The 27,159-nt window shown below is 41.4% G+C and overlaps 1 protein-coding gene and 1 long non-coding RNA gene across 2 annotated transcripts in view; one reads left to right on the forward strand and one right to left on the reverse strand.

The window, feature by feature from the left end:
- LOC311041053 (uncharacterized protein) overlaps positions 1–27,159 on the reverse strand; it is a gene marked incomplete at its 3' end in the record, with an annotated part of 464,158 nt that overhangs the window by 388,150 nt on the left and 48,849 nt on the right. The window lies entirely within an intron of this gene.
- LOC311041172 lies at positions 10,427–14,888 on the forward strand. Its single transcript, XR_014600360.1, has 3 exons — positions 10,427–10,739; positions 14,454–14,498; positions 14,870–14,888. It is a non-coding gene; the product is annotated as an uncharacterized lncRNA (long non-coding RNA).

A 27,159-nucleotide genomic window follows, 5' to 3' on the forward strand; every position in this document is an offset into this window, starting at 1 on the left:
AACATGTTTGGTGACATGGGGGGTGTTCCATTTCAGATAAGAGCATCCTCATTGGTGCGCTGAGGCTGTAAGTAGACAAAATGTTATTTATCTTGTTTTTCCTCTGCTTGTTGGTGGTTATATTTGTGTCAAGCGCCAACCAGTGTTAATTTTGTCGACTAAAATTATGACGAAAAATGTTCCATCGACTACCTTTTTTTACTGACAAAAACTAAATAAAAACTAAGCTATGATGACTAAAACTATGACTGCTAGTAAATGTATTGTCAATTTTGTTAAAATAATTAAGACTAGACTAACGTGTTAGGGAAGACTAGTGGATAAGAGATCCAATAGAACTAAGACCAGTCATTTTATGCTTCCGAAATAGTGTAGATCGGCTATTTTCGCCACCTAGCCAAAATATATATAAATTAGGTATTATGACGCCATCAAGGCCTGCCTTTTAGTCGACTAAAATGTGACTAAAACTAAATGGAACTTTAGTCAAAAGACTATGACTAAAACTACATCAAGATTTGCTGTCAAAATTAACACTGGCGCCAACTAAATCCACTTATAAAACAGGGGAGTAGTAAGGGTTGATAGGTTAGTGTAAAAAGGTATAATATTCAGCTGTAAATGCAACTTAACCACTTAGACGCTATATACTTCGTTGACCGCGGTTTGTACTACGTCCGCTCCTTTTTATTTTCCTTCTACACCACTCCTTTTTCTCTTTGCCGAAAAAAAAGCCGATCTACAAGCTCACAACCTGTACACAAGGTCAGCTGTTTTCAGGCGAATGTTCACCCAGAATAGGGACAGTACGGTTCTCTAGTCACGCAAACACAAATACCATCTTAGTTTGTCATTAGTTTGGACAGATGAGAAAAGGTTTATAGAATGTGGTTTCCCGGACGTAAATGGAAGAGTATTTGCGAGATCTAATATCTGCTATTTTTGAATAGCCAAAGAAATCTAAAGTGACACAGATGCATTCCAGGTCTAAATGGGTTAATCAGTAGTTCTCACACTTTGAAGATAGAAGATAAAAAGAATAATAGCAGATGTACAAGCTTGCAGTGCAGCACTAAGTGACACGCTGTGAGCTTGTATATCTGCTATTTCTGAATAGCCAACGTATAAAATCTAAAATGACACGGATGCTTTCCCGGTTTTAATGGGTTGCTAAATGTAATCTGGATAATTAATTTCTGAGGGCTTAACTTAAATGTGTCTGTGCAGGTACATTTTAAGTTTTTAAAGGATATATTAGTTATATTAAAATGTTCAGTCATCAAGTTTCTTTCATGTTTGTACTCAACGTACACAAGATGGTTAACCAAGTGCTTGCATAAATACCTATTATAGAGCACACACTCCTCCAAACATTCTTTTCTCATCATGCAGGGTGATTTAAGCTATGGTTCAGAGGCCCAGAATGGGTGACAGCCCCCGTTTCTACCGTGGGTCCCAATGGGAGACTTTTACCCTTTGGGTTCTGGGTAGGAAAAAAAAAAGATTTTTTTTAAAGTAGCAGATGTAGCTTGTATATCTGCCTTTTTTTTTTAGAACCACTGATTCCTCTAATTCCTAAGAGTTTTCTGAAAAAACGTATGCTATTCTCAGTTCAAAAATGTCCAAATCTGCAGCCTTCCAAGAAAAGTCGAGAGAGAGATGACATTAAAAACTAGGTATAAAATACCTCAAATGTGATCAGTGTTGAATATAATAAGTGTTTATCAATTAATTGGTCAAGAGTTACAGGTTCAGAGTAGAGAAAGGAGAGAGCGTAACAATAAGAACCGCCATCAATACAGACATAGCTCACATATAGATGTTAAAGTGACTACCAGAGTCGGCCTCACCCTCCAGACGGGCACCGGTATGATTAGGTTTGAGGTAAGAAAAGCCCAATCAATAGACACGGCTCCAGCCATTAGCAGTCATAAATAATGGATGCAGAGGGTAGATCACAGTGTCAAATTAAAAGTAATGCTATCTGTGTGTGTGTGTGTACGCGAGCGTGCGTTTGTGCAGTGAAGACGGTTAAATATCTGAAAATATTTCGGGTCATAAGAAAGATTTGTATTAAAAAAAAAAGTCAGCTCAGAGGAGTAATTAGAAATGTCTTGCTCAGGGACATCCTGGCTTGCTGCTGTGGTCGTTTTATATGTGTTGCTTGCATGATCATCCATCCATCCATCCACCAGCCTGCAAGAGGAGACCTACGAGGTCCAAGAGTTCCAGGCCGAGCTGCAAGCACCGCAAGGAGGAGATGAGGCAGTCGTGCGTCCAGCGCGTGAAGGAGAAGCAACTTTCCACCCCCCAAAACACGCACAAACTCCCACAAAAGCAGCCTACTTTACCATACAACCATTTAATGACTTTAAAACGGATATCTGTTGGAATTAAAACCTTCCTCAACATTAGAACTGTGTTAATATGGGGAAAAAAACGAAAATCAAACTTATTCATACTCATTTTTCTAGCCACAGTCACATAATGTGAAATGTGTCCTCTTCACTATAACAACTAGCAGCCTCAAATCACTCTTAAGCATACACCATATTGCAGGCCCACTAACCACTCAGCTATGGCACTTTCATTAAGATGTAATGTTACAAATTGAAAGGAAACAAAGCTTTACAAAATGTAAGTTGTCAGGCTATACTCATTTAAAAGGTGTTAAATAATCATTTTTATCCCCCCCATAAGCTTTATATTCTGGATTTGTGATCTAATCATTGCTATGGTTTTGTAGGGAAGTGACAGTCTGTGGCCAACTACAGTGGTTGAGCCTTGAACCTGTAACTTATGGCGCACCAGGCAGTCACACTAACCATTCACCTACAGCTTATTACCTTTGAACCTGTGAAACATGTTCTTGTCAAGCACCCCCAAATTGACATTATTATTTTTTGGCAGTGGACCTCATTGTGAAAAGAGAAAAAGTAGTGTCAGGGCCCCCCATGACAAAACTTTTAAAGAATATATATATTTATTCCAAATGTGTTCATATTGTCAGAGTTAAGAATCAAACTCATAACCTTTGGTTTCTCAGGCAGGCTCTTAATCCAGTGGACCACTGTGCTGTGCTAAGGATTGAAGGCCAAATAGATAGTTTCCATTGGGGTTCATTAACATTCAAGCAACAGCACTACAAACCATAGACAAAATATTATGCTGTTAAGATCCTTTTTTTTGGTATTGTGTGTCAAAGACGAATGGAGACCTTTCAGGCAGTTGATAGCTCAGTGTGTAAGACACTGCCTGCATAATCCAGAGGCTGTGGGTTCAAGCCCCGCTCGCTCTTTACCAGGAATCTTTCCTTTACAAGGAAAGGTTCTTTCCTTTACAAGGAAAGGTTCAGGGTAAGGAGTGAGTGAGGTTTGAACTCACACACCCAGAAAGCCTTAAAAGCAACACAGAAAGCAGTGAATTTCAGCCGGTACTGATGGCCTAGCGGACTAAATTCAAGTCACAAGGACTGGCATTGCCATGCCAGATACTAGTCGAAATAAGTTGCGCCAGTGTCGAGTACCGAAGATCATCTCATCCGTGCGTGAGCGGGGTGAGCCCGGGGGATCACTCCCCCGTGGTTTCCAGACAGTACAGCGGAGGGGGTTATAGGAAAAATATAAACGGGCAGCTGAATATTACAGAGAGATGGATGAAGGGGCGTAGCTAGAGAGAAAGGGGTGGAGCTAGGGAGGAAGGGGCAGAGCCAGAGACAGGGGTGGAGCTAGGGAGGAATGGGTGGAGCTAGGGGGTGGAGTGTAGTAGTATATTCTAGTATAGTAGTAAGTATGTTATATAGTAGTAAGCATGTTATATTGTAGTAAGTATATTAGTTAGTTATATAGTAGTATGTTAGTTATGTTAGTTATATAGTATAGTAGTATGTTAGTTATTAGTAGTTATATAGTAGTATGTTAGTTAGTTATATAGTAGTATGTTAGTTAGTTATATATGTTAGTTATATAGTAGTATGTTAGTTAGTTATATAGTAGTATGTTAGTTATGTTAGTTATATAGTATAGTAGTATGTTAGTTATTAGTAGTTATATAGTAGTATGTTAGTTATGTAGTAGTATGTTAGTTATGTTAGTTATATAGTATAGTAGTATGTTAGTTATTAGTAGTTATATAGTAGTAAGTATGTTAGTTAGTTATATAGTAGTATGTTAGTTATGTTAGTTATATAGTATAGTATAGTATAGCCCGGGAAAAGGTCTGAAAATTCCCGGGAATTAAAATTAGATATTTCCCGGAAAATGTTAAACCCTAGTTCACAACGGGACGATGGGACCCTGCCCTGGTCGGCAACGCGGCAAGTAACTAGGCAAATTATAATAGTAATTCCTCCGCGCTGTAGATAGGCCTTTCTACTAATTAGTATTCATTTCTAACAAGAAAAAAAAACAAAAACGGGATCCCGGGAACCGAAGTCATTTCCCGGGACGGTAAATAACCTCGGGATTCCCGGGATTCCCGTATCCCGGGAATCCCGGTGTTAAACCCTAATCTAGAGTGAGGATGAAACCAGCCTATTTGAGAGACTATGTAACTAATGAAAGTGAAGACCAGGTTCAAATGAATGTAGACCACTGTTACAGATTAATGTCTAATGTACCCCTTACATTCGGGGAAGCTGTATCATCACCTAACTCAAAATATTGGTCTAGTGCAATGGATGAGGAAATGGCATCACTGAGTGAAAATGATACATTTACCCTAACCAGACTGCCAGAGGGCAAGAAAGCAGTGGGGGGTAGATGGGTGTATGCTTTAAAAACCAATGTAGATGGATCTGACAAATTCAAGGCACGTTATGTAGCCAAAGGGTACAACCAAAAGCTTGGTGTAGATTATGATAGTAGTTGGCCACCTCTGCTATTAATGTTATGGTGACCTTTAACCACAGGAAGTTTTTTTACCGCACCTGCTTTTTTCGCGGCATAAAAGAACAGAGACGCCCTTTTCCGGCCTCTTCACTACAGCTTTCGCAGCAATCAGACGCAGTGCATCAGCCGAGCCTAGCCCAAATTCGATTAAACAACAACAATGGATCTTCAGCAGCGAGTTGCCGTGTTCAGGGGGAGCCGGATGGTAAACATCCGAGCAGTGGAATTAGAAGTCCAAACTTTGGCAACGATTTTTAAGGTTTGTACACCACATTTTCATTAAATTGAATTAACGAAACACGGAAAACCACCGCGCCCATGCTTGCGGTTGGAAGAAAAATGTGTTCACTACGCATTAGGCCTACAAGCTTTTGGATATATATATATATATATATATATATATATATATATATATATATATATAAACCTGTATGAGAAATGTCAAACATTTTAGCCAAGTTAAAAGTGGCTTCAATCATGGCCTCCGGACTTAAACGTAAATCACGTTGATCCTAGCCTACTTGATATAGGCCTACTGTGTCAAATGTAGAAGCACTCAAGTCAAATATCAGAACGTAATCTATTATGTTTTATGATGAATGGGTTTGAATCTTATTTTTAACTCTATGGTTTGAATTCACGCTACCAACTCCATTTTACACTCAAAGCCACGTGTTGATTTTACAACTCTGCTCCGGTCAGTTCAGAGTGAGTTCTCTGTGCAGCTCTGTATCAGAGTATTGTGTTGAATTTCAATGACCAATAAATGATTAATACATATATGTAGTCGCCTAATAAAACGTATGGCAAACGGTGAAGGTAGGTGCTCAATTACTGGATGTACTAAGCACATTATGTAATTAGTAGTGATGCGCGGGTCGGGTTTTTTCATGACCCGCCCCGCCCCGCGACGGAACCCAACCCGCCTCAACCCGCCCCGCGAACCCATATATAAATCTACGGCTCAACCCGCCCCGCGACCCGCGTTTTTTTTTCTTTTCTGTAAAATCATGGTTAGAAAATAATCCCCAAGTGTATTCAAACTGTTTTATTGTTATTATTCTTATTCTTATTAGGTTAAAGACAAAACAAGAGCATGTTATTATTTTAATTTTTTTTGCGTGTGAGAGCGCGTGACCCGCTCACCCGCAGCCCGCATAATTTTCTCCGAAATTCTGACTCGACTCACCCGCGCTGCGGGTTGACCCGCGGGTCCCGCGGGTTACGGGTCAACCCGCGCATCACTAGTAATTAGACATGGAAGTATGGAACCACAAGACTGCAGTGCTATATGATGGTCAAATTGCAATAACCGTTCAAAGAATCAAACTTATTTAAAAGGTTTTGACTTTTTTTTTGACAGTCAAAGTAATCTAAATGTATGTGTATATAGATGGCACTAAATTCATTTGTTCTGGAGGAAGCCCAGCTGGTTCACTCAAAATCATGAAGTGCAATTTGGCCTTTTTTCAGTGAGGTAAATGTGTCAAACAATGAATCTGAAATCAGATGTCAAGGCAGGTCACAGAGATGTTTATATGAAATTGCTGCTGCAGTTCACCTGCATCCAAATCCTGTGTAAATCTGGTTTGGTCTAAATTCTTAATGGTTGTACACAATTTGTTTCCAGGAGAGAGGCAGGTTGGAGACGGGTTGAGAAAATGGGATAACTAAACTGAAATCATGTCATCCCTCAATTTCAGCTGGATTCCACTACTGTTCATCTTCTGGCAGAGAATGGAGATGCAGTCATGGCCGGATATGGGGGCTACCTCACTGTCAATGATCCCTCACAGAAATATGAGGTACATATATTGCTGTTTGTATTGTTGACATGTATGCCTTGTTTGAGTAAATGGGACCACAATAGAAACGAGCCCATAGGGCTTTCTTCAAAAGTTATCCATGTAGTGTTATACACTGTGCTGTTGGCAGTTCTTGCTAATAAGGGTTTCAATCCTAAAGGTATGTGGAGATGAGGCTTCAGGAGCCACAGCCCCCCCGCCACCACCGGCGACAGCTGCTGCAGCAGGTTCAAGTTCTGGGAACCGATTCAGTTTCCGGCGGCCTGGCCAGCCAAGTGTAGGACCTGGACTGCCGCCAACCCCGCGACCACCACACAAGAACAGGATGTATGTATCCAAATATAATGGAGAAATTATTAAAAACATGTCTTCAGTGTTGATTGCTTGTTTGTTAATGAGAAATTCTTTAAGGCTGCAATTGAAATTCTTTATTCGAATGGTTTTATATACAATCAATATGCAAATTAATGAAGTTTGTATTTTGTCTGTCCTTAATGTTAGACGACAGAGTCAAACAGAACATTTTAAGTTTATGAAATAAACATTTTTTAGGAAGGAGGATTGGTGCCTAAAATGGCATTTCTAAAGCTTTGAAGGGTATGTAAGTGAAAATCTATGTTTCTAACCCCACTGTCTTTTTCTGTCAGGAATATAATTGTCGGGGAGGTGGAAGGTGGCATGATTTTTGAGGACGACTCTGTCAGTGTCCAGTTTCTAGATGCAGAGGCCACTGTGGAGGCGATAGGGGCGCTCGTGAAGAGGCAGTTGGACTTGAACGAGAACATCGTGCTCCTCAATGCAAAGAAGCAGAGGCTTCTTGATACTCCAGATTGCCATGGTAACTGTGCACCAAGTTTATCAATAACTAGCTTTCAGTCAATGCTTAATTAATGTAATGATACAAACAATCTGTGCACTAAAAGCTAAATTATTTGCTAAATATTGCAGAAGATCTGCCCGAATTTAAAAGAGAACTTCTTAAAGAGTGGTGGTGTTTATTTTTTTAAACTATAGGCTAAGCTTTGAGTGCAAACCTGATGTCTAGAGCAATACTATAGGAATGGACTTAACAAATGTATGTTCTAATCAACATTATTTTGATTCTTTGCAGGTGCCATGAAAAACCCAGTCATTGCAGAATGTTGCGGTGCCCAGATTGGCTGCCGTGCCTGTGTGCAGCAATTGATCCATCAATATGGGACCACCAGATGCCCGCTGTGCCGTAACGACGCCTTCAGAGAGAAAACTTGGGAGGTTGATGGGATGGCTGATTTTGTAGACAAATTGAGAGACATACTGAGGGAGTAGCTTTCCATCAGTAGTCTCTCAGTTTCTGTACAGAGTGGGGTTCAGGGACCAGTTTGTCTTCTCTCATTTACTTTTATTTTATTTTTTATTATGTTTAGTTGTAATGTTTAAACTAACATTATTATTTTAATTTAACTTGAGTAAAAGTATTGGTATCAAAATGTACCAAAAGCACTAATTTTGCAGGAGAAGGTCTCATTTCACAAGTTCAAATGTATAAAATGTATTGGTCTTTTGACAACAGCAGCTCACAATGAGCTTGTAGATTGTTGTATAAGGCTGAAGTGGTTTAATGCAGGGAGCATTAACAAAAAAAAAAGTATTGTTTGTTATCATTTTTGTTTAATGGCAGAGTAGAGTAAAAGTATAATAATTGCCTCTGAGATGTAGTGCAGGGAGCGTTTAAAAAAAAAGAAAAAAAAAAGTTTTTTTTTGTTATCATTTTTGTTTAATGGCAGAGTAGAGTAAAAGTATAATAATTGCCTCTCAGATGTAGTGCAGGGAGCCTTTAAAAAAAAAAGAAGAAAAAAAAAAGTATTGTTTGTTATCATTTTTGTTTAATGGCAGAGTAGAGTAAAAGTATAATAATTGCCTATGAGATGTAGTGCAGGGAGCGTTAAAAAAAAAAGAAAAGAAAAAGAAAAAAAAAAGTATTGTTTATGTTATCATTTTTGTTTAATGGCGGAGTAGAGTAAAAGTATAATTGCCTCTGAGATGTAGTGATGCATGGATTAAAGTTCTCAGTCGCCAAGACTGATTGTCAAATATTACCCAAAAGATAGGCTTTTTTGAGAATAGAGTGATGAATAGTGTGATGAGAGTGTAGATTCTACACTCTCAGAATGGAACTCAGTCAAACAAAATGCAATGTCTCAACTTGAGTAAATGTACAGATACATCTGAGTAAAATATATATTGCATTACAAAAGGCATGACTCTTGACTTCACTTATTTTTTTTTACATGTATTGAGTTACATTTTGCATTATCAGTGGTATATATATTGGTTATATTTGTTGCTCAAGTATAATGTATTGGTTGAATGGCACTCATTCCAAAATGTCTTGTGGTAAATGTTAATATGAATTTTCATCAGGTATGTTATGCAGAGGCTGTTGGCAAATCTTATCTGTATGTATATAGGAATATTTGTTTCATTCTGTCAGACATGTAATGATCAAATCTACAATGGAGGACCATACATAAAATATGGTGAGTTGGGTACAGTTAGGCTACTGCAGACAGTGCTTTCTAAGGGCAACATATCATATGCTTAACCGAACTGGTGGTTACTGACATGCTGCTTTTAATGAAATGATTAAAGAACACGTTCATAGCAATTGACTAGTTGCAATTTATATCCCTGGCCATAGCATTTGGGAGAGCAGGGTGTTATCTCTGAGCTCATAAATGAACTCATACTTTATAACTGACTTATGATCACTAATTTGCAAGTGTCTTTTAATGGTGCTGTAATTAAAGTAAAATAAAAAGTATTAAATTGTGCAGGAACACTATGTTCTGCCTGAACCTCATTTATTCTTCCACAAGGGGAAATTGTTTTGCTCAATGGATACATATAACACACTATGGTGTTACTAACTTACTGTACACACCGGTGTGTGCCTAACTTCAATTGACGCAAAGCATCTTGTCTTTATAGTTGCTTTATTAATGACCGTGCCTCTCAATCATAGATATATAATATATATCTATGATTGAGACCATAGATATAAAGCCTGCCTTATATATTAATAAGGAAGGCTTTATATTTTATATTTTTTATGTTTGGCACTTGACGTTTTTAGATAAATAAATGAACTGTTGTATTTCAACAACTGATCCCTTGTTAGTATTCATTATCTAATTACAAATAGAAAAATAAGCTCTGAATTTCTAATTAATTTAGATAGATACTGACCCCTGCAGGGGGTTTCCCGTCATAGCAACGTCAATGTTTTACGCCTACTTCTTACTTCTTTTTTTCATTGATAAAACATGTAAGCATTAATGTCCATTAGACCACAGACCCCCCACAACAATAATCATAATAAACGCAATGAGTTATAATTAATCAATTTAATATTTATTTTAGTTATATTTCATAATCATAAATGCAAAGCTAACAATTCTAAACCTTTTTAAAACTCAATGAGTTCTACATAATCAATGTAATAGTTATTTAAGCGATTTTTCATACTCATAAAGTTAAACATTCTAAGGCTCTCTTCTAAGATCCCCCTGCGTTTGAGTGCGTTCTTTGTTTGTTTTTGTTTCTTTATTGTGGATAAATATGTACAAACAAACGAAAGAAAAGTTCGTCCATTCATTTGAAAGGCAGTTCCGCGTTCCGGTGCGTCACCAGTGACAACAGCAATCAGGACTGATCATAAACAAGCTGTGAGACTCCGTGGATCAAAGTGGAACAGAAGTTTATAAAAGTGTGTGGGACCCAATGGCCATTTGTGGGGACGCAGTAAGGAGTAGCTTTTGAGAGAGACCGTACAGAGATGGATAGAATTGAGAGAACACGCACACGCATACGCACACGCATAGGCACAGGCACAGGCACAGGCACAGGCACAGGCACAGACACAGACACAGACGAGACACAGACACACACACACACACACACACACACACACACACACACACACACACGAACACACGAACACACACACACACGAGAGAGAGAGCCACCGGGCGCAGAAGCGCCGCTTCCAGTTCTTTCCCTGATGGTAAGTACATTTTATCGTCTGTCTGTCTGTCTGTCTGTCTGTCTGTCTATCATATGTTTTGTCTGTCTGTCTGTCTGTCTGTCTGTCTGTCTGTCTGTCTGTCTGTATGCTACTACATACACAATCTGTATATATTATTGATTATTTGACATGTGTTATGTTCTTTTTTCTTATATCTCCTGCTCCATCTATCACCTTTCTTCCTATAATATGTGAGCAGGTCTGGTGTTCAGTTTAGGGCATCAATTCGCCCATTGACAAGCAGTAGAAAATAGCTTTTCTAACTTTTTTTTTTGTGATTTTCGTTTTTTTTCATATTAACACAGTTCGAATGTTGAAGAAGGTTTATAGTCCAAAGGATAGGCGTTTTAGAATCATTAAGTGGTTTAAATTACATTACAAAAAGAGCAGTGTTTCTGTGTGTTTCTGTCGGTCTTTTGGGGGCGGAGAGTGGCTTTAACTTGCAGGGATAACATTAACATGAGAGTGGTTTTGGTTGGTTGTTGGCCCATTGTTCTCCGGTTACAAGCCTAATCCCCGCCCATCAGTATCGCTCCTCTGTGGTGGTGTAACCAGGGTTGAGCTCTAGGGGGTACGGGCGGGTACGGCGTACCCTTAGTTCTGAGACTGTGGGGGCTGGGGGCTCGCGCGTGCTCCACATGCACTCACCGTCAGCGGCGGTCGTTAACACCTTAAAGTTTAAACAATAGCCTCTGAAGGTTCGCGCCGTCAGTGGCGAGACATTCTCAATAGCGTCTACCTGGCTGCTTTGCATAACATTAGGCTTGGAGAAAAGCCATGGACTTGAATTGAATGTGTATGTGTTACATTCCTCTCACAATGAGAGACAACAGTCTCTGCACTGAGTGTGAAGGGGATCGCTTAGCAGAGGACCCAGTTCTCTGAGACAAGACAAAGACAAGTTGTCTGATTATTTTAACTGCTTATGTGTGGGTGAGTCTATGTAAAGGGCTTTTATATAAAACTAAAAGGAAAATAAAATAATTGATTAATTGAAACAAAAATAAAAACAACAAATTAACAATGTGAACAAAATAATAAGAAATATAAATACATTAATAATCACATGTTGAATACAGTATTATTAAGTGGCTATGTGCACATGCCTGCGCACGTGCGCGCGCACGTGACGTCATAAAATACAGTAGGCTACCCTTAGTTCAAAAATCCACAGCTCACCACTGGGTGTAACGTAACTTAAGTACATTTACTCAAGTATTGTACTTAAGTACAATTTTGAGGTATTTTTACTTTACTGGAGTAATATTCAACCTGAGGCTGAAACTAACTTCACCACGGTGGGATTAAGCGCCGAAGCGGCCAGTGTTGCGTTAGTCTTTTTCGGGACAGAATCTAGTTGTATAATCAATATAACATTGTAGCGAACACAGCAGCTGTGATGGCAGCCCCAGCTAAACAACAGGCCGCTCGACGTTCGTATGGAAGTATTTCACCGAAGATGTTTGTGGACAAAACAACGGTGGAATAACGAGCTAGGCCTTAGCATTGTTAGCTCACGGTCACGCGTCATGGCTGAACGTACACTTGGTGTTTGCATTTCTCCATTTACAACTCGTACATCTACATAAACGTTCAGATTTAAAATATAAAGTGCTTATCTCATGGCCACGGGTGTTATAATTATGTATGGGCCCTCATAAGTACCCGTATCTTCCGTATTGTTTAATAAAAAGCATTTTGATCCGATTGATGGCCATTGTCTCCGTTGTTTTTCAACTACGTGGCCGTAATGGTTAGGGTGTATTGCACTCCTGATACGTTATAACTCTATGAGAAAATGGCCGCCGATTGGATTAAAATGCTTTTTATTGAACAATATGGAAGATACGGGTACTTAGACCCATCCGAAGTTAATGGTATCATCCGTGGCCATGAGATAAGCACTTTATATTTGAAATCTGAACGTTTATGTAGATGTACGGGTTGTAAATGGAGAGTGCAAACACCAGGTTGGAGTTAATCCAGGACCTAGCTGGTCGTGTCTTTCATTATTAAATAGGTAAACCTCGACCGTAGTCGACTACCAGTGGGCCACTCAAATTTAGTGGTGGAAGAAGCACTCGGTGGTAGCAATACCACGATATAAAAATACTCTGTTACAAGTAAAAGTGCTCAAAATGTTACTTGAGTTCAATCAAAGTAAAAGTACTAAAGTCTTGGTGTCAAAATGTACTTAAAGTACCTAAAGTATAAGTACTAAAATGTTTGAAAATAGCTGATCTACAAGCTCACAACGCGTCGCAATGTGCATTGTAAGCTTGTAGATCAGCTATTTTCAAATAGACTATGTATAAAATAGGGCTAAAGTGGTTAATGTATGTTTCATTATATCATAGTTTACATCTGAAAAGTAACTAGTAACTAAAGCTTTCAAATAATTGTAGTGGAGTAAAAGTGCAATATTTTCCTCTGATCTGTAGTAGAGTAGAAGTCAAAGTATTGGAAATACTCCAGTTAAGTAAAAACTAGACCATACCCGGTCGGCGCAGCGCATCCGTGGGGGGATATGCGCACATGATCTGGCAACCCGGGAGGCAGTTCGTCCCATAGCTGGGCAGCCCCGTAACCATGGCGACAGTGTTTGACACAAAAACGCTAATAAGAAGCTGAGATTTGATGAAATTGAAAAACGGGCTTCACAGTTAAGTTCAGATGGTAATGGTCAATGGCTGTGAGCAAAATCAGAGCAATTGGTCCAGCCAGTGAGGAGAACCGGGTGTCTTCACCACCACCACCACCACTACAAACGCACAGAGGTTACTAGAATTATAGTAGGATAGTAGGATAGTAGGATACCTAAAAAATATGTAATTGTGTTGCATCAAATTTCTATATAGTGGACAGCTGACTGAAAGGTGTCAATGGGGGAGTGATTAGAGGAGTGGCTAGGTTGAATAAATTACCCATTGTTCACGCCCATTACCTGGAGCTGAGAGGTGCTATAGAAGTGGAAATTCTTTAGGAGGGATTATCTCAGTTTGGACTATTATAGATAACAAGATTAAAATGGTCACATCTTCTTCAAATGTGTTCCAATTTCAATGAATGATACATCATATGAAAGCTTATATTCTGTACTTCAACAATCTGTAAAATGACTACTTGATGCCTAAAGCACTGTATCCGTTCACATATGTCTGTCTGTCTGTCTGTGTCTATCTATCATTCTATCATCTTTCTGGCTGTGTCTGCCTGCCTGCCTGCCTGCCTGCCAGATATAGATAAGAATGTCTGCTAATGCCTGAAATTTGTGATTTTGTGGACATCATATTTACATATTATACCAATATTTTACTTAGACACGTCAGAGGAGGAGGAGGAGGAGAGGGGTGGTGCTGCACACAGTTCACAGACAGCTGATGGACAGTTTGGTTTTGGCAGTAGAACTAGAGGAAAGCTTTTTATTTTTCTTACTGATATGTTTTCACAACAGAAGCCAGCTTGCATTGTAGCATACAATAAGTCAATGAATGGAGTTGATATTGATGTGGACCCAAACATTGTGTATTACCTGGGAAGTCAAACAAGTGGACAAATACATTTCTATCCTATCTGTTGGTTCAATGCTTTTATCATTTACAAAGATAAAAAACCCAACGGCAACTGTAAAAGTCTTCTCTGATTTTGTGCATATCTTTACCATAACTATCTGATATTTTACTATGCTTTCAGATACTGAGTGTGTTGCCGCACGTTCAGCTAGAGGTAAGGTTAGAGGTAAGGTTTCCCTGCACATGTGAGATGAAATGAATGTATTTAGTAAATGGAGTCCATTTGTACACTCTTGAGTTACAGACCTGTAAGGATCCATTTGGTTCTGTGGAGGAAATCCTATGTTATCATGATTGGTTATATGTAGCCTTATTGTCAGTACATTATGTGTTCATCTTTTCATCTTTGTACCTTATACATTATATTGTACATGGCATAAGAGCCACGGTGTCTCTCCTAGGCCTGATGGCTATTGTTTATTGTACAGCTGGTAAAGATTGGCAAATGGATCCTTACTGGTCAAACTTTGAGAATGTACAAATGTAACCTTATTGTCAGTACATTATAAATAATAATAATGAATTGCATTTTTCTAGTCCTGAGTTACACGTCGCCGGAGGAGGAGGAGGAGGAGAGGGGTGGTGGTGGTGCTGCACAGACAGCTGATGAAGAGCCGGGTCTTGGCAGTAGAGCGAGAGGTAACCTTTTACTTTAGCGCTAGGTATTCTCTTGGTTGCTTGTTTTTGCAGGAAATGCACTTAAGACTTCTGGTGATTAGTAGTTTCGTTCCCTACCTATGTTGAATGCACTTATTGTAAGTCGCTTTGGATAAAAGCGTCTGCTAAATGACTGTAATGTAATGTAATCTACTGTACAACCAGGTGAGATCATTAGACTTACTCGCTGCCATGGAGGTCGAAAGAGAACACAAATGTTGGCCTGGCCACATTCATATATTATTTGAGGTTTTAATTGATTTTGCATGAAGAATAAGCCACATAATTATGATATGTTTCTCATACGAGTGCCTCCGAGCAGACGTTAGATTCAGCGTACATAACGCTTAACATCACGGCCAAAATGTAATGATGAATCAGACTCTGTTCGTGGAACGTGCATACTTTTGCATAAGTATCTGTATCTGTGCGTAACCGGGCTTAGTGAATCAGGCCCAATATACAATATGACGGGCAGCCATTCCTTCTTGATATGAAGTGCCACAAGTACTGTACAAGCTAACAACGTTACCCACAACAGATATATCCACTGAAAACACTTATTTTCCATGATTTCTTTTTTCTGGATGCACTCGTTTAAGACTCTTTCCTGGTGATAAAGCTTGAATCACGCGCATGGTTTGCTACGAACGCAAACACATCTGCACGCAAGCACGTGTACACACACACACACACACACACACACACACACACACACACACACACACACACACACACCTAATGCTTTAAAAAATAAATAGCATTTGAGGCAGAATATCAAGCAGACAACAGAAGCCATTTACTGTATGTAAAAAAGAGAATAGAGGAGTTATGTTTTCTGTATGTGAGGTTGCTAAGTCTTTTCTACTGGTGATTTCCACAGAGCACAGAGGACTGTTCGATGCAAGGATGCAACCTATGTTGAAGTTGTATAGAATAGGTATGTAGTGTTTTATTTACTGGAGGTTTAACCCTTTAAGACCTGAAGCCGATTCTACATGTCTCCTAAATCCCAACAGTTCTCTGCAAAACACAAGTTTCTATATCAGTGGTTCTCAAACCTTTTCATGTCAAGGACCCCCAAAATGATATGTATTTGGCCGTGGACCCCCATCAAAATATTTTGTTCCAGGGACCCCCCAGAAGCAAAGATTTGAGTTAAAAATATTCGCTTTAAAAAATATATATATTCAAAGATTTGCACACATTTTCACGATCTTTCAAAAATAGCAGATCTACAAGCTCATAGCGCGGCACTCGGTGCCGCACTATGAGCTTGTATATCTGCTATTTTTGAATAGCCAAAGTGTAAAATAAAGCTTTTTAGCCCAAATCTAAAAATGACACAGTTCCAGGTCTTAATGGGTTAAACATGTAGTAAAGTTGTACATAATCGGTATGCACTCTTTTATTTACTGGTGACTGCTGCTGAGAGATGTCTGTGGTAAAAGGGAGACTCAAAGAAAGAAAAAATCTACAATCTCACATATCTGACATCGTCGACGGAAGGAAGTGCAAGGGTCTATAGCAGATAGTTGGTAGGGATGCACCGAATGGGAAATTCTTGGCCAAAACCGAATGCCGAAAATGGAGAACAGTTGGCCGAATACCGAAAGGCCGAATATGATTAATATATTATATATTAATATATATATACATATATATGATGGAAGTATTTCAATATTAGCTTGTCGGTACTAATGGTGTAAAGATCAACCGTCCAATATGAATCGGTAATCGATTTTAACGTTAACAATTTGACTACATTGATGTGTGGACCCCTAGATCAATCTGAATGTACCATAAATTATGCTAGGTTTCAGATAAAAAAAATAGTAATCTGTTTCTCAACGTTTCCATCAGTCAGATCTTCATCAGGAGATGAGCGCTCAGGAAAGGAGAGCGCAATAAAAATAGCGGAGCTTTTCTTACTGATGTGCATACTTTATTTTCCTTCCTGTTGAGAACTGCAACCTGGGCACTGAAGTGGATGTGTGTGGACTAGCTTTTCATTAAACAGAGGACACACTGAAAAATGTTCAAACCTTTACCGGTCTCTCATTGTATCTTTTTCCTAGATGTCCTGCACCTCCCTGTGTGTAAAGAGGAGGTTTCCCCTGAAGAGAGGAGCCCCAGTCTGGTCCAAGAGGGACCAGAGCCTCCACACATTAAAGAGGAGCAGGAGGAGCTTCTTCAAAGACCAAAAGAGGTTGATAGGCCAATGCTGACATTACTAGCAGTGAAAAGTGAAGGTGATGATGGTGAAAACAGAGACACAGAGCCTGTAGCCAGCACCTCAACTGAACACATGAAAACACCAGCTGATGTAGAGGACTGTGGAACATCACATCCAACTAGTGACCAGCTCCTCTCTTCACACTGTTCTGAATATGACATCACTGAAGACAGTGATGAGTGGGAGCCCAGTGTAGATCAGTCACCTTTAAACACACTGAAGTCACACAAGACACAACAAAAAAAAAGCCAGTCACTTGTACTGTTTGTAAAAAAGGCTTTCGGGACAACTACGATCTGGAAAGACACATGAGGACTCATACAGGGGAAAAGAGTTTCACTTGTGCAGTTTGTGGCCACGGCTGTACTCAAAAGAGTCACCTAAAAACGCATATGATGACTCATACGGGGGAAAAGCCCGTGACTTTTGTCAAAACAGTGATGTCAAAAGACATATGAGGACTCATACAAGGGAAAGGCCAATTTTGAAAAAAAATTGTAACATTTTACCGCCCTTCACTCACCTCCGCCCTTCACTCACCCCCAACAACTCACCTTCACTTCAACTCTTCCTTCACTTCAACTTCAACACTTCAACACTTCAACACACTTCAACTCACCTTCAACTCAACTTCACCTTCACTCACCTCCGCCCTTCACTCACCCCCAACAATATGAGGACTCATACAGTCAAGAGTCTGGGTGTCGTCCTCGACAGCACCCTATCATTTCATTCCCACATCAATAACACTATCCGGTCAGCCTACTTCCACCTCCGCAACATCAACCGCCTCCGCCCTTCACTCACCCCCAACAACACTGCCATCCTAGTCCATTCTCTGGTCACCTCCCGCCTCGATTACTGTAACTCCCTTCTCTTCGGTCTCCCCCACAAACTCCTCCATAAAATCCAACTGGTCCAGAACGCTGCAGCCCGCATCATCACCAAAACCCCTGCCATCTCCCACATCACCCCCGTTCTTCACCAACTCCACTGGCTACCGATTAAATACCGCATAGACTTCAAGATCCTCCTCAACACTTTCAATGCCATCCACAAACTCTCCCCCCCATACCTGTCTGATCTCATCCATATCAAAACTCTCACCCGGTCACTCAGGTCTTCCTCCTTCACCAACCTCACTGTTCCCCCAGCTGCTCGTTTGTCCACCATGGGGGGTAGAGCCTTCAGCCGCTCTGCCCCTGGCCTCTGGAACAGCCTTCCCCCCGACATTCGAAACATGGACTCACTCCCCACCTTCAAATCCCACCTCAAAACTCACCTTTTCAAACAGGCCTATGCTCACCTTGAGTAAAAGTCTGCTGCAGGCCTTATGTGTATTTTGTGTGTATTTTAAACTTGCTTTATTGTTTGTATTTCTTTTCTGTTTTGTTAGGCGACCTTGGGTGACCTGAAAGGCGCCATATAAATAAAATGTATTATTATTATTATTATTATTATTATTATACAGGAGAAAAGCCTGTGACTTGTCCAGTTTGTAACAAAAACTTTTGTCACAACGGTGATGTAAAAAGACATAATAGTTTTTGATAAAGTCGACAGCAGTTTGTGTTGTGACAACGAGGAGGATGAAACTGGTGGGACAGCTGCTCCTTGTGGCGTACACGTCGGCATCGACCCGCTGTTACTATGTGCAGAAGTGAATAATGTGTATATCTATCTATCTATCTATCTATCAATAAAGACCGAAATGGCCGTGTGACGAGATGGTTCCTGGAGCTCCAGGACTACCACTTTAAAGTTGAACATCGCCCGGGGAAGGACATCCCACACGCAGACGCCCTCTCGAGGTTGTACGAGGAAGTGGAAACTGAAGCCCCCGACCCAGGCGGCGGGCTTAGGGGGGTGATATGTGGAGTCTCGCCACGAGACCGCCTGGCAGGTAAGCCCATAACCATGGGGAGGCAGGGAGAGAGAGACAGAGAGAGGACCAAAAGGCAGCGCCTCAGTCTAGGCTGCGTCATCGAGGGGCGGTACCTGCCACTCTGCCTCCTCGATCAACTACAATTCAGCGCACCTGTGTGATGGCCAGGGCGTTGGCTACAAATACTCTCTGCTCTCTCACCCTTACTAGTATCAACCTCTCCATGGTGAAGGACGGGCAGCCAGGCGTTAAGAAAAAGACTCCACTATTTTCCCTTCCAAAGCTTGTGTGTTTGATAAGTGAAAAGTCCGCTAAAATATTGTCTCTTATATGTTATAGGTACCGTATGGGTCTTACACAAGCCTCGCATGCAAAGGTAGAGCGAGGCCTATTGAAAGGGGTGAGGACGGCCCCTCTAAACAAGTGATTCCCTGTAGAAACAATGCTCTGAGCCGAAGGTGTGAAGCGGAGCTCACTGCCCCCGCCCCCCCCCCCCCCTCTTTGAATCTGTGTCGCACCTTGTTGAATGATTGATGTCTACTGAGCCCCAACCCTGGGAAGAACTTTTGTTGAACAATTATTCACAGTGCTAGATACTCACCTTTATTATGATTTGACCGTTTATGCAGTGATTCTGTGCCATATCATTTAAATAAAAACCCATGTTTGGGCTTGTACCACCACTGTCTGACTCTTGGCTTTGATCGATACCCCACAATTCATACACTTCCCCCCCATTACTCACCATGTTTTCTGTCTAACTGATGGATAATTTATAATCGATAGTTTATTAGATTATAATTATTGTATGATTATTGTATTGTATCACTTTGGATAATTGCATAAAGTATGATGTATTTGCTCAGAAGGGACAGTTCTGTAACTGCTAAGATAAGATGTCTTTGCTCCCTGGCCTACTCTTTCTTACCCATGAAAGTTGTGGCTACAGTTTATGATGCCTGAGCACAGCTAACCGTGCCACCAAGATGAGCCTTTGCCCCTGTTCATGTTGATATTATATTGTGGGGTGGGCTTAATAAGAGATAAACTGTCTGTTATAATGATGAACATTTTGTATTACCAGTAGAGAATATTTTTGACACTGTACCACCTTGTCTCTCCTGTGCAAATAATCCAGTAAACCTGATTATTATTTGAGTTACTTCTTTTTACGGTAATCCTTTTTGAAAGCGTACAAACCTGTTTTTTTCCTAAGTTATCACTAACCTCTATGCATTAAGTGTTCAATCAGCCTGCACTTAGGTTCTGAACTAGAATTTAGAGTATTTAGTATTTATGTTAGAAGTTCCCAGAGATATTGTAGTCATCTCTGGAGCCACAGGTGCCTCTACTTGGCTTATAGGCTTATCCTATGAGGACAAGATGCAAGATTGATTTCTATGATAGACTTGATGAATGTTTAGCTAAAGTGGACAATGAGGAGACAGTACTTCTTGGTGACTTTAACACTGACATGCTCCGTAAGGAAGCGTCAGTGTTTAAGTCATTCAGGGGGTTTTGTAATCGGCACTCACTCCACCAGCTGATCACTCAGCCCACAAGGCTGTGTGTTTCCACTCAAACTATCATAGATCTCAACGGACAAGGACAAAATCCTCAATAGTGGTGTTTCTACCTGTGGCATATCTGATCATAACATGATCTTCTGCACCAGAAAGAAACGTAAACCTAAGACCGGTTACCACCAAACAGTCACGATCAGAGACCTCAAAAACTACAAGAGTGAGGACTTGGATCACAGACTAGATAAACAGGATTGGTCCGACGTACTAAACAGCACACAGGTAGACGAATCTTGGCTTGGTTTCAAAACCAAATTCATTCAAATTTTGGACAGTGTGGCTCCCATGAAAACCATCAGGGTCAAAACCCGCTCGGTTCCATGGATGAATTCGGATATCCTTACTACCATGAAAGTCAGAGACAAAAAGTGTTCTGACTATCATAAAAGTAGGATCAAACTTGCCAAAAGCTTCAACAAAGGTCTCGAATCCCACGTAGCGAAACTCAAAAAAGAGAAAAACATGCTAAGAAACAAGGTTAATGGCATGCTGTTGTTAGCAGAAAAAAGCTACCTCGATGGCAAAATTGAGGAAAATCAAAACAAACCACGTGAGCTCTGGAAGCTATTCAACAACCTACTAGGCTGCAGCAAGAAATTGAAAACCAGGTTTACAAACATAAACCTCAAGGTGAATGACACTCTCATTTCATCCAAACGGGAAGTGAGTAAAATCCTCAACATATTCTTCACGACCGTGGCCTCAGAGCTAGTTGAAAAACTACCCCCTCACTCTGGGAGTCATGGTGGAGAGTATGTTGATTCATTTTACGATAAACAGGGTGTACGCAAAGATGATTTTAAACTCTCCCCTGTGTCAACAGATGAGGTGTTTAAAAAATTGAGTGCACTCCAACAACACAGAGCCACAGGTCCCGACAACATCCCCGCTAAATTTCTAAAAGACTCAGCCACCTCCATTGCTCCAATCATTACCCACATAATAAACCTCTCCATCATACAGGGACGGGTCCCTAACGACTTCAAAAAAGCAAGAGTGACCCCTCTGTACAAAAAAGGAAACCAATTAGACCCTGGCAACTACCGCCCTATTTCTATTCTTAGCTCCATCTCGAAAGTCATGGAAAAAATAGTCTACGAACAGGTTGATAAGTACCTTGCCGAAAAAAAATCTAATTTACAAATTCCAATCTGGTTTCAGAACAAACCACTCCACTGACACATGCCTTCTCTATTTGAACGACTCTATCAAACAAGATGTCGACAAGGGCTAATATTGCGGCATGGTCATGCTGGACCTCCAGAAGGCTTTTGACACCGTTAATCACCCAATTATGATCAATAAGCTCAAAGCAATAGGCTTTGATGACACGTCGGTGAAATGGATGAGATCCTACCTGGAAGGGAGGGAGCAAGTGGTGGAAGTAAACGGCACCCAGTCCCCTCCCCTCCCAGTGACTTGTGGTGTTCCTCAAGGAAGCATACTAGGACCACTACTGTTCCTGATATATGTGAATGATATGTCTTCAGCTTGCGACTGCAAACTGTTCCTGTTCGCAGATGACTCGGCTCTGCTGGTCTCGGACAGGGACAGGCTGCAGGTTGAGAAAACTCTCAGCACTGAACTCAACAAGATCTGCATCTGGCTCTCCGACAACAAACTCTCATTACACCTGGGTAAAACTGAATCCATCCTCTTTGGGTCCAACCCTAACCTTAGAAAGGCTGAGAGTTTCACGATCAAAGTGGGTGAAAATGTTATCACAAGAAAGGAGGAAATTACCTACCTGGGTTCCATCTTGGAGGCAAACCTCTCAGGTGACAAAAACGCTGAAAAGACGATCAAAAAGGTCCACAAAATAACACGGAGGATGTGGAGGCTTGTTCGTAAAGTCAGTAAGAATACTCTGAAGATTCTTGTAGGGGCCCTCATACAAGGTCATTATGATTATGCATGCACTTCATGGTATCACAACACCTCCAAGGCCCTAAAAACAAGGCTCCAAACATCCCAAAACAAACTTGTAAGGCTACTTCTTGGCCTCAATTACAAAACCCATCTAACCCCTGATCATTTTTCTAGGATTGGATGGCTTAGGGTTGAGGACAGAGTACAGCAACTTGCTATGGGCCTGGTCTTCAAGATACACCACAACATTGGGATCCCCCTGTATTTGTCAAAATACTTCCACCAGAGGCAGCTCCACAAACCATGTTCAACCCAGATTTGGCACAACAAAGGGAATGAACTCTTTCTCATGCTATTCATCTAAAATGTGGAATGCCCTAAGGAGTAAAGGAGTGTAAAACCCTACTCACTTTCAAAAATGCCCTAAAGATACACCTTCAGGAGGCTGTGTTGGAGCCAAAATGCCTTAATATTTATTTTGTTTTTGTTTTCTTTAATTGAATGGTGTGGCCTTGGTATTGACTGACGTCATGTCAATCAGTCGGTGGGTGGTTACTATGGGAACTATGATATACCAGTCAGTGGGTGATTGTGGGCAGGTGTGCAACAGGGGAAGCCACACAGTTTTCGACCGTGCTATGTCATGCGATGTCGTACCTATGTCAAGCCGTACCAGGTCGGCGTTCCATGTCTGTATTACCAGTATGTCATCACTATGGATTTAATTGGTGTTAATAAATGGATTGACATATCCAAAGATAAATGCACTCTCTGGACATTGAATGATTTGCACGCGTCAAACTAAACGTCAACCAGTTGCCCCTCAGGAGTAGGCTACCTAAAGGTCTGGGGCTCTACATTGTCGAAAACTACGTCTTCATTTGAAATGGACATTTAAGTTTGAAACGTGGTCTAAAGGAGGAAGAGGATCAGCGTGCTCAAGAGCCAACGGCTGAATTGTTTGGACAGGAGGCAGGACAGCGTTGGATCTCTGTGCTGAAAGACAAAAGACATTATTCATTCTCACTATTTATTGAGCACTGTTCACTGTTTCGCTGGATATAGCGGAACGTGGGCAATTGGACCAGGACACGCTGGTGTTTGTAACACGGCGTTTGGACAATCACCCGTTCGGGCGGCCTCGCGCGGCTCGCAGCGCATGGACCAGGACAGACGACACGACACGGTGCTGCTCACGGCATTAGGACAGCTTCGCCGCCGGCGACTCGCACCGTTTGGACGGACAAGGAGCTGCCCTGCGTCGTTGGAGTTGATCGAGCAGCGCTCAGACGAGCGGACAAGGAGCTGCCCAGCACCGTTGGAGTTGATCGAGCAGCGCTCAGACGAGCGGCCTGCATCGTTGGAGTTGATCGTCCGTATTGGACGGACAAGGAGCTGCTCTGCATCGTTGGAGTTGATCTTCCGTATTGGACGGACAAGGAGCTGCTCTGCATGCAAGGAGTTGATCGAGCAGCGCTCGGACGAGCGGCCTGCACCGTTTGGAGTTGATCGTCCGTATTGGACGGACAAGGAGCTGCTCTGCACCGAAGGAGTTGATCGCGGCGAGCCGCACCGTTCGTTGGGACGGAGAAAGAGCGGCCCTGCATGCAAGGAGTTGATTGAATAGCGCTCGGACAAGGAGCACTGTCTGAAGACTTTTTGAAGTTTGTTTGAACAAAGACAAATTGGACCCGCAGTGCATGGACTACAAGGTATGTAGCGCGCTACCAGGTGTTACCAGATATGGCCATATAACAAACAATTGTGTGCACACAGGGGTCATTTGAGGGAGAGAAAAAAAAAAGACAAAAATCCAATGCATTGGTTCATGAATCATGATTGCAACCCGTTCGTGGGTGTGTTCTATTGAGTGTGTTCTATTAAGGTTTTGTGATGACTAACTGTGGGTTTTGGTGTTGACTGTGTCAACCGAAGGTACTGTTTTTATATTTGGTCCGTTGGTATTGTATTGTTGATGATGGCTTCAGATAAAGGTGTTCTGAGTCAAACTGAATCAAGCGTATTGGTTGAACAACCTCCCGTGGTTGAAACGCACTCAAATGGTGATGACGCAATGCATCCAATGGTTGAACCTGAACCTTCACTGACTGAAAAGCAGTCACAGCCCACAGCAGCTGAAAGTGAAAAACAGTCCGAGGTGGACACAGGTCAAATCACTGACAAGGTTGGAAACGAAACACAGGTTGTCAAAAAACGCACAGTCAAATTAACACCAAAAGCCCTAATGGAAAAACTGGACACACTACAAAAGGAGAGAAAATTGAAACTAAACAAGGCATCCAACTTGCAAAAAACGATCCTGGAGTTGATGCAATCAGAAGGATGCAAACAGGAGGTGCAATGTTCCTTTATGAACTATCTGCATATAATCAGGGAAGCAACAGCAGCACACAAATCCCTTATGCCAATACTACCTCCTGAGGAACAAGGGAAACATGACACCTGGTTCAAAGCAAAAATGATCAATGTAAATGAATTTATTGATGAAGTCAATGTTTGGTCAAAGGGTACAAATGTGGAAAATGTTGATGATGATAATTTGGAAATTGAAATAACTCCAAATGACAGCATTTCTAATGTTGAAAGTAAAAAATCAACCCGTGAAAGTCACACAAGGTCTGGAACCAGTAGGTCCAGCAGGTCCTCCACCTCATCAGCTCGCAGGCAGGCAGAGGCAGAAAGAGCTGCACTTGCTGTTCGCTCCAAAGCATTACAGGAGAAGCATGCACTGGAGGAGGAGGAAGAAATTCTGCAAAAGAAACAGGAAATGCTACGAAAGAAAAAGGAAATGATGGAGCTGAACACAGAACTGGCAGCTGCTGATGCAAAAATAGCAGTTTTAAAATCCCCCAGTCACCAAGCTCCTTCACATACACAATCTGATGGAATGGACTCGTACTTCAGAAAAGGAACAAGGTTAAAGGAACCCTCGGTCACATTCAATCCTCATGCCAAAGAATTTAAACCACTACCACAGCAACAACCACCACTACCACAGCAGCTGTCTGCACAACAACCATTACTACAGCAACTACCATCGCTATGGCAACCACAGTCCATACAACGTCCATCCTTTATCCAACAAACACCCATTCCACAACCACCACACTGGCAAGTACAACAACCTATGCACCTGGTGCAACCACCACCCATTCAACAAATCCCATTTTGGCAAGAACAACAATCCATGCTGTTACAACCACAACTCATTCAAACACAACCACCACCTCGGCAAGAACGACAACAACCACCATCTGTACAACGACAACAGGTATCTTGGAATGCAGCACAGGACAATAGAACTCACTTGGACCTTCCTGTGCAGCCAACAAGAGAACCTGACATTTCTCATCAAAGCAGTAATGAAACCTCAACTGTACACAACCTGTTAAAAAGACAAAATGAGATAACCGCATTGTTAATGGAAATGCAAACCTCTCACTTACTGCCTCCAAGAGAGATTCCCTGTTTTGATGGGGATCCTCTACAATATAGAACCTTTGTCAGGGCCTTTGTACACTGTGTAGAAAAGAACACAAGCAACAGAGGGGACTGCTTGTATTTCCTGGAAAGGTACACCAAGGGTCAGCCCAAAGAGCTTGTGCGCAGCTGTCAACACATGGCTCCAGACAGAGGCTATGATATGGCAATATATTTACTTGAGCAACACTTCGGAGACGAGTTCAAGATCACTGCAGCATACATGGACAAGGTGCTCAGCTGGCCACAGCTAAAGTCAGAAGATCTAAAGTCTCTTCAAGCATATGCGCTTTTCCTGCGTGAGTGTTGTAATGCAATGGAAAATGTACAGTATATGAGTGAACTGAATATGTCAGCAAACATGAAAACCGTGATTTTGAAGCTTCCATACAAGCTAAGAGAAAGATGGAGAGGCTCTGCTTTGGACATAATGGAAAGACATCGTCGCAGGCCACAATTCATGGACATTGTCACATTCATCGAGCGTCAGGTCAAAATCATCTCAGATCCAGTCTTTGGAGACATTCAAGATACACAACTAACTACAGGAAATAGAACTTTGAACAGGATGAAATCACAAATCCAACCCAGATTCAAAGGAGACAGTTTTGCAACCACTGTCATTGACACCCCTACTTTGGAAGACGAAACAAGTAGTGCATTCACTCACACCATTTGTGTATGCTGCTCTCAATCCCACACACTGGATCAATGTTCTCAGTTTGAGAAGAAGACACACAGGGACAAGATTGATTTCATAAGGAGGAAAGGAATCTGTTTTGGCTGCCTTTGCATAGGGCATCTGAGCAAGGACTGCGAGAAGCGCTTGACCTGCTCAGTGTGCAACCAAAACCACCCCAGTGTTATTCACATTGACCGTGAGGACGGGGTAAGCAACACAGACCAGCAAAGGAAACCATCAGTGAGCAATGCACGTGTCTATTTACAAACATGTGGACAAACAGGGGCCGGTAGCAGCAATGGGATTCTGTCAATCTTGCCGGTACAGGTAAAGTCCAGCAAAGGAGACCAAATCATACAAACGTATGCATTTTTGGATCCAGGCAGCACCGACACATTCTGTTCAGAAACCCTC

The sequence above is a fragment of the Gymnoscopelus microlampas genome (genome assembly GCF_963454915.1).
Source record: "Gymnoscopelus microlampas genome assembly, chromosome: 24".
In the NCBI taxonomy this organism is placed as follows: Eukaryota; Metazoa; Chordata; class Actinopteri; order Myctophiformes; family Myctophidae; genus Gymnoscopelus; species Gymnoscopelus microlampas.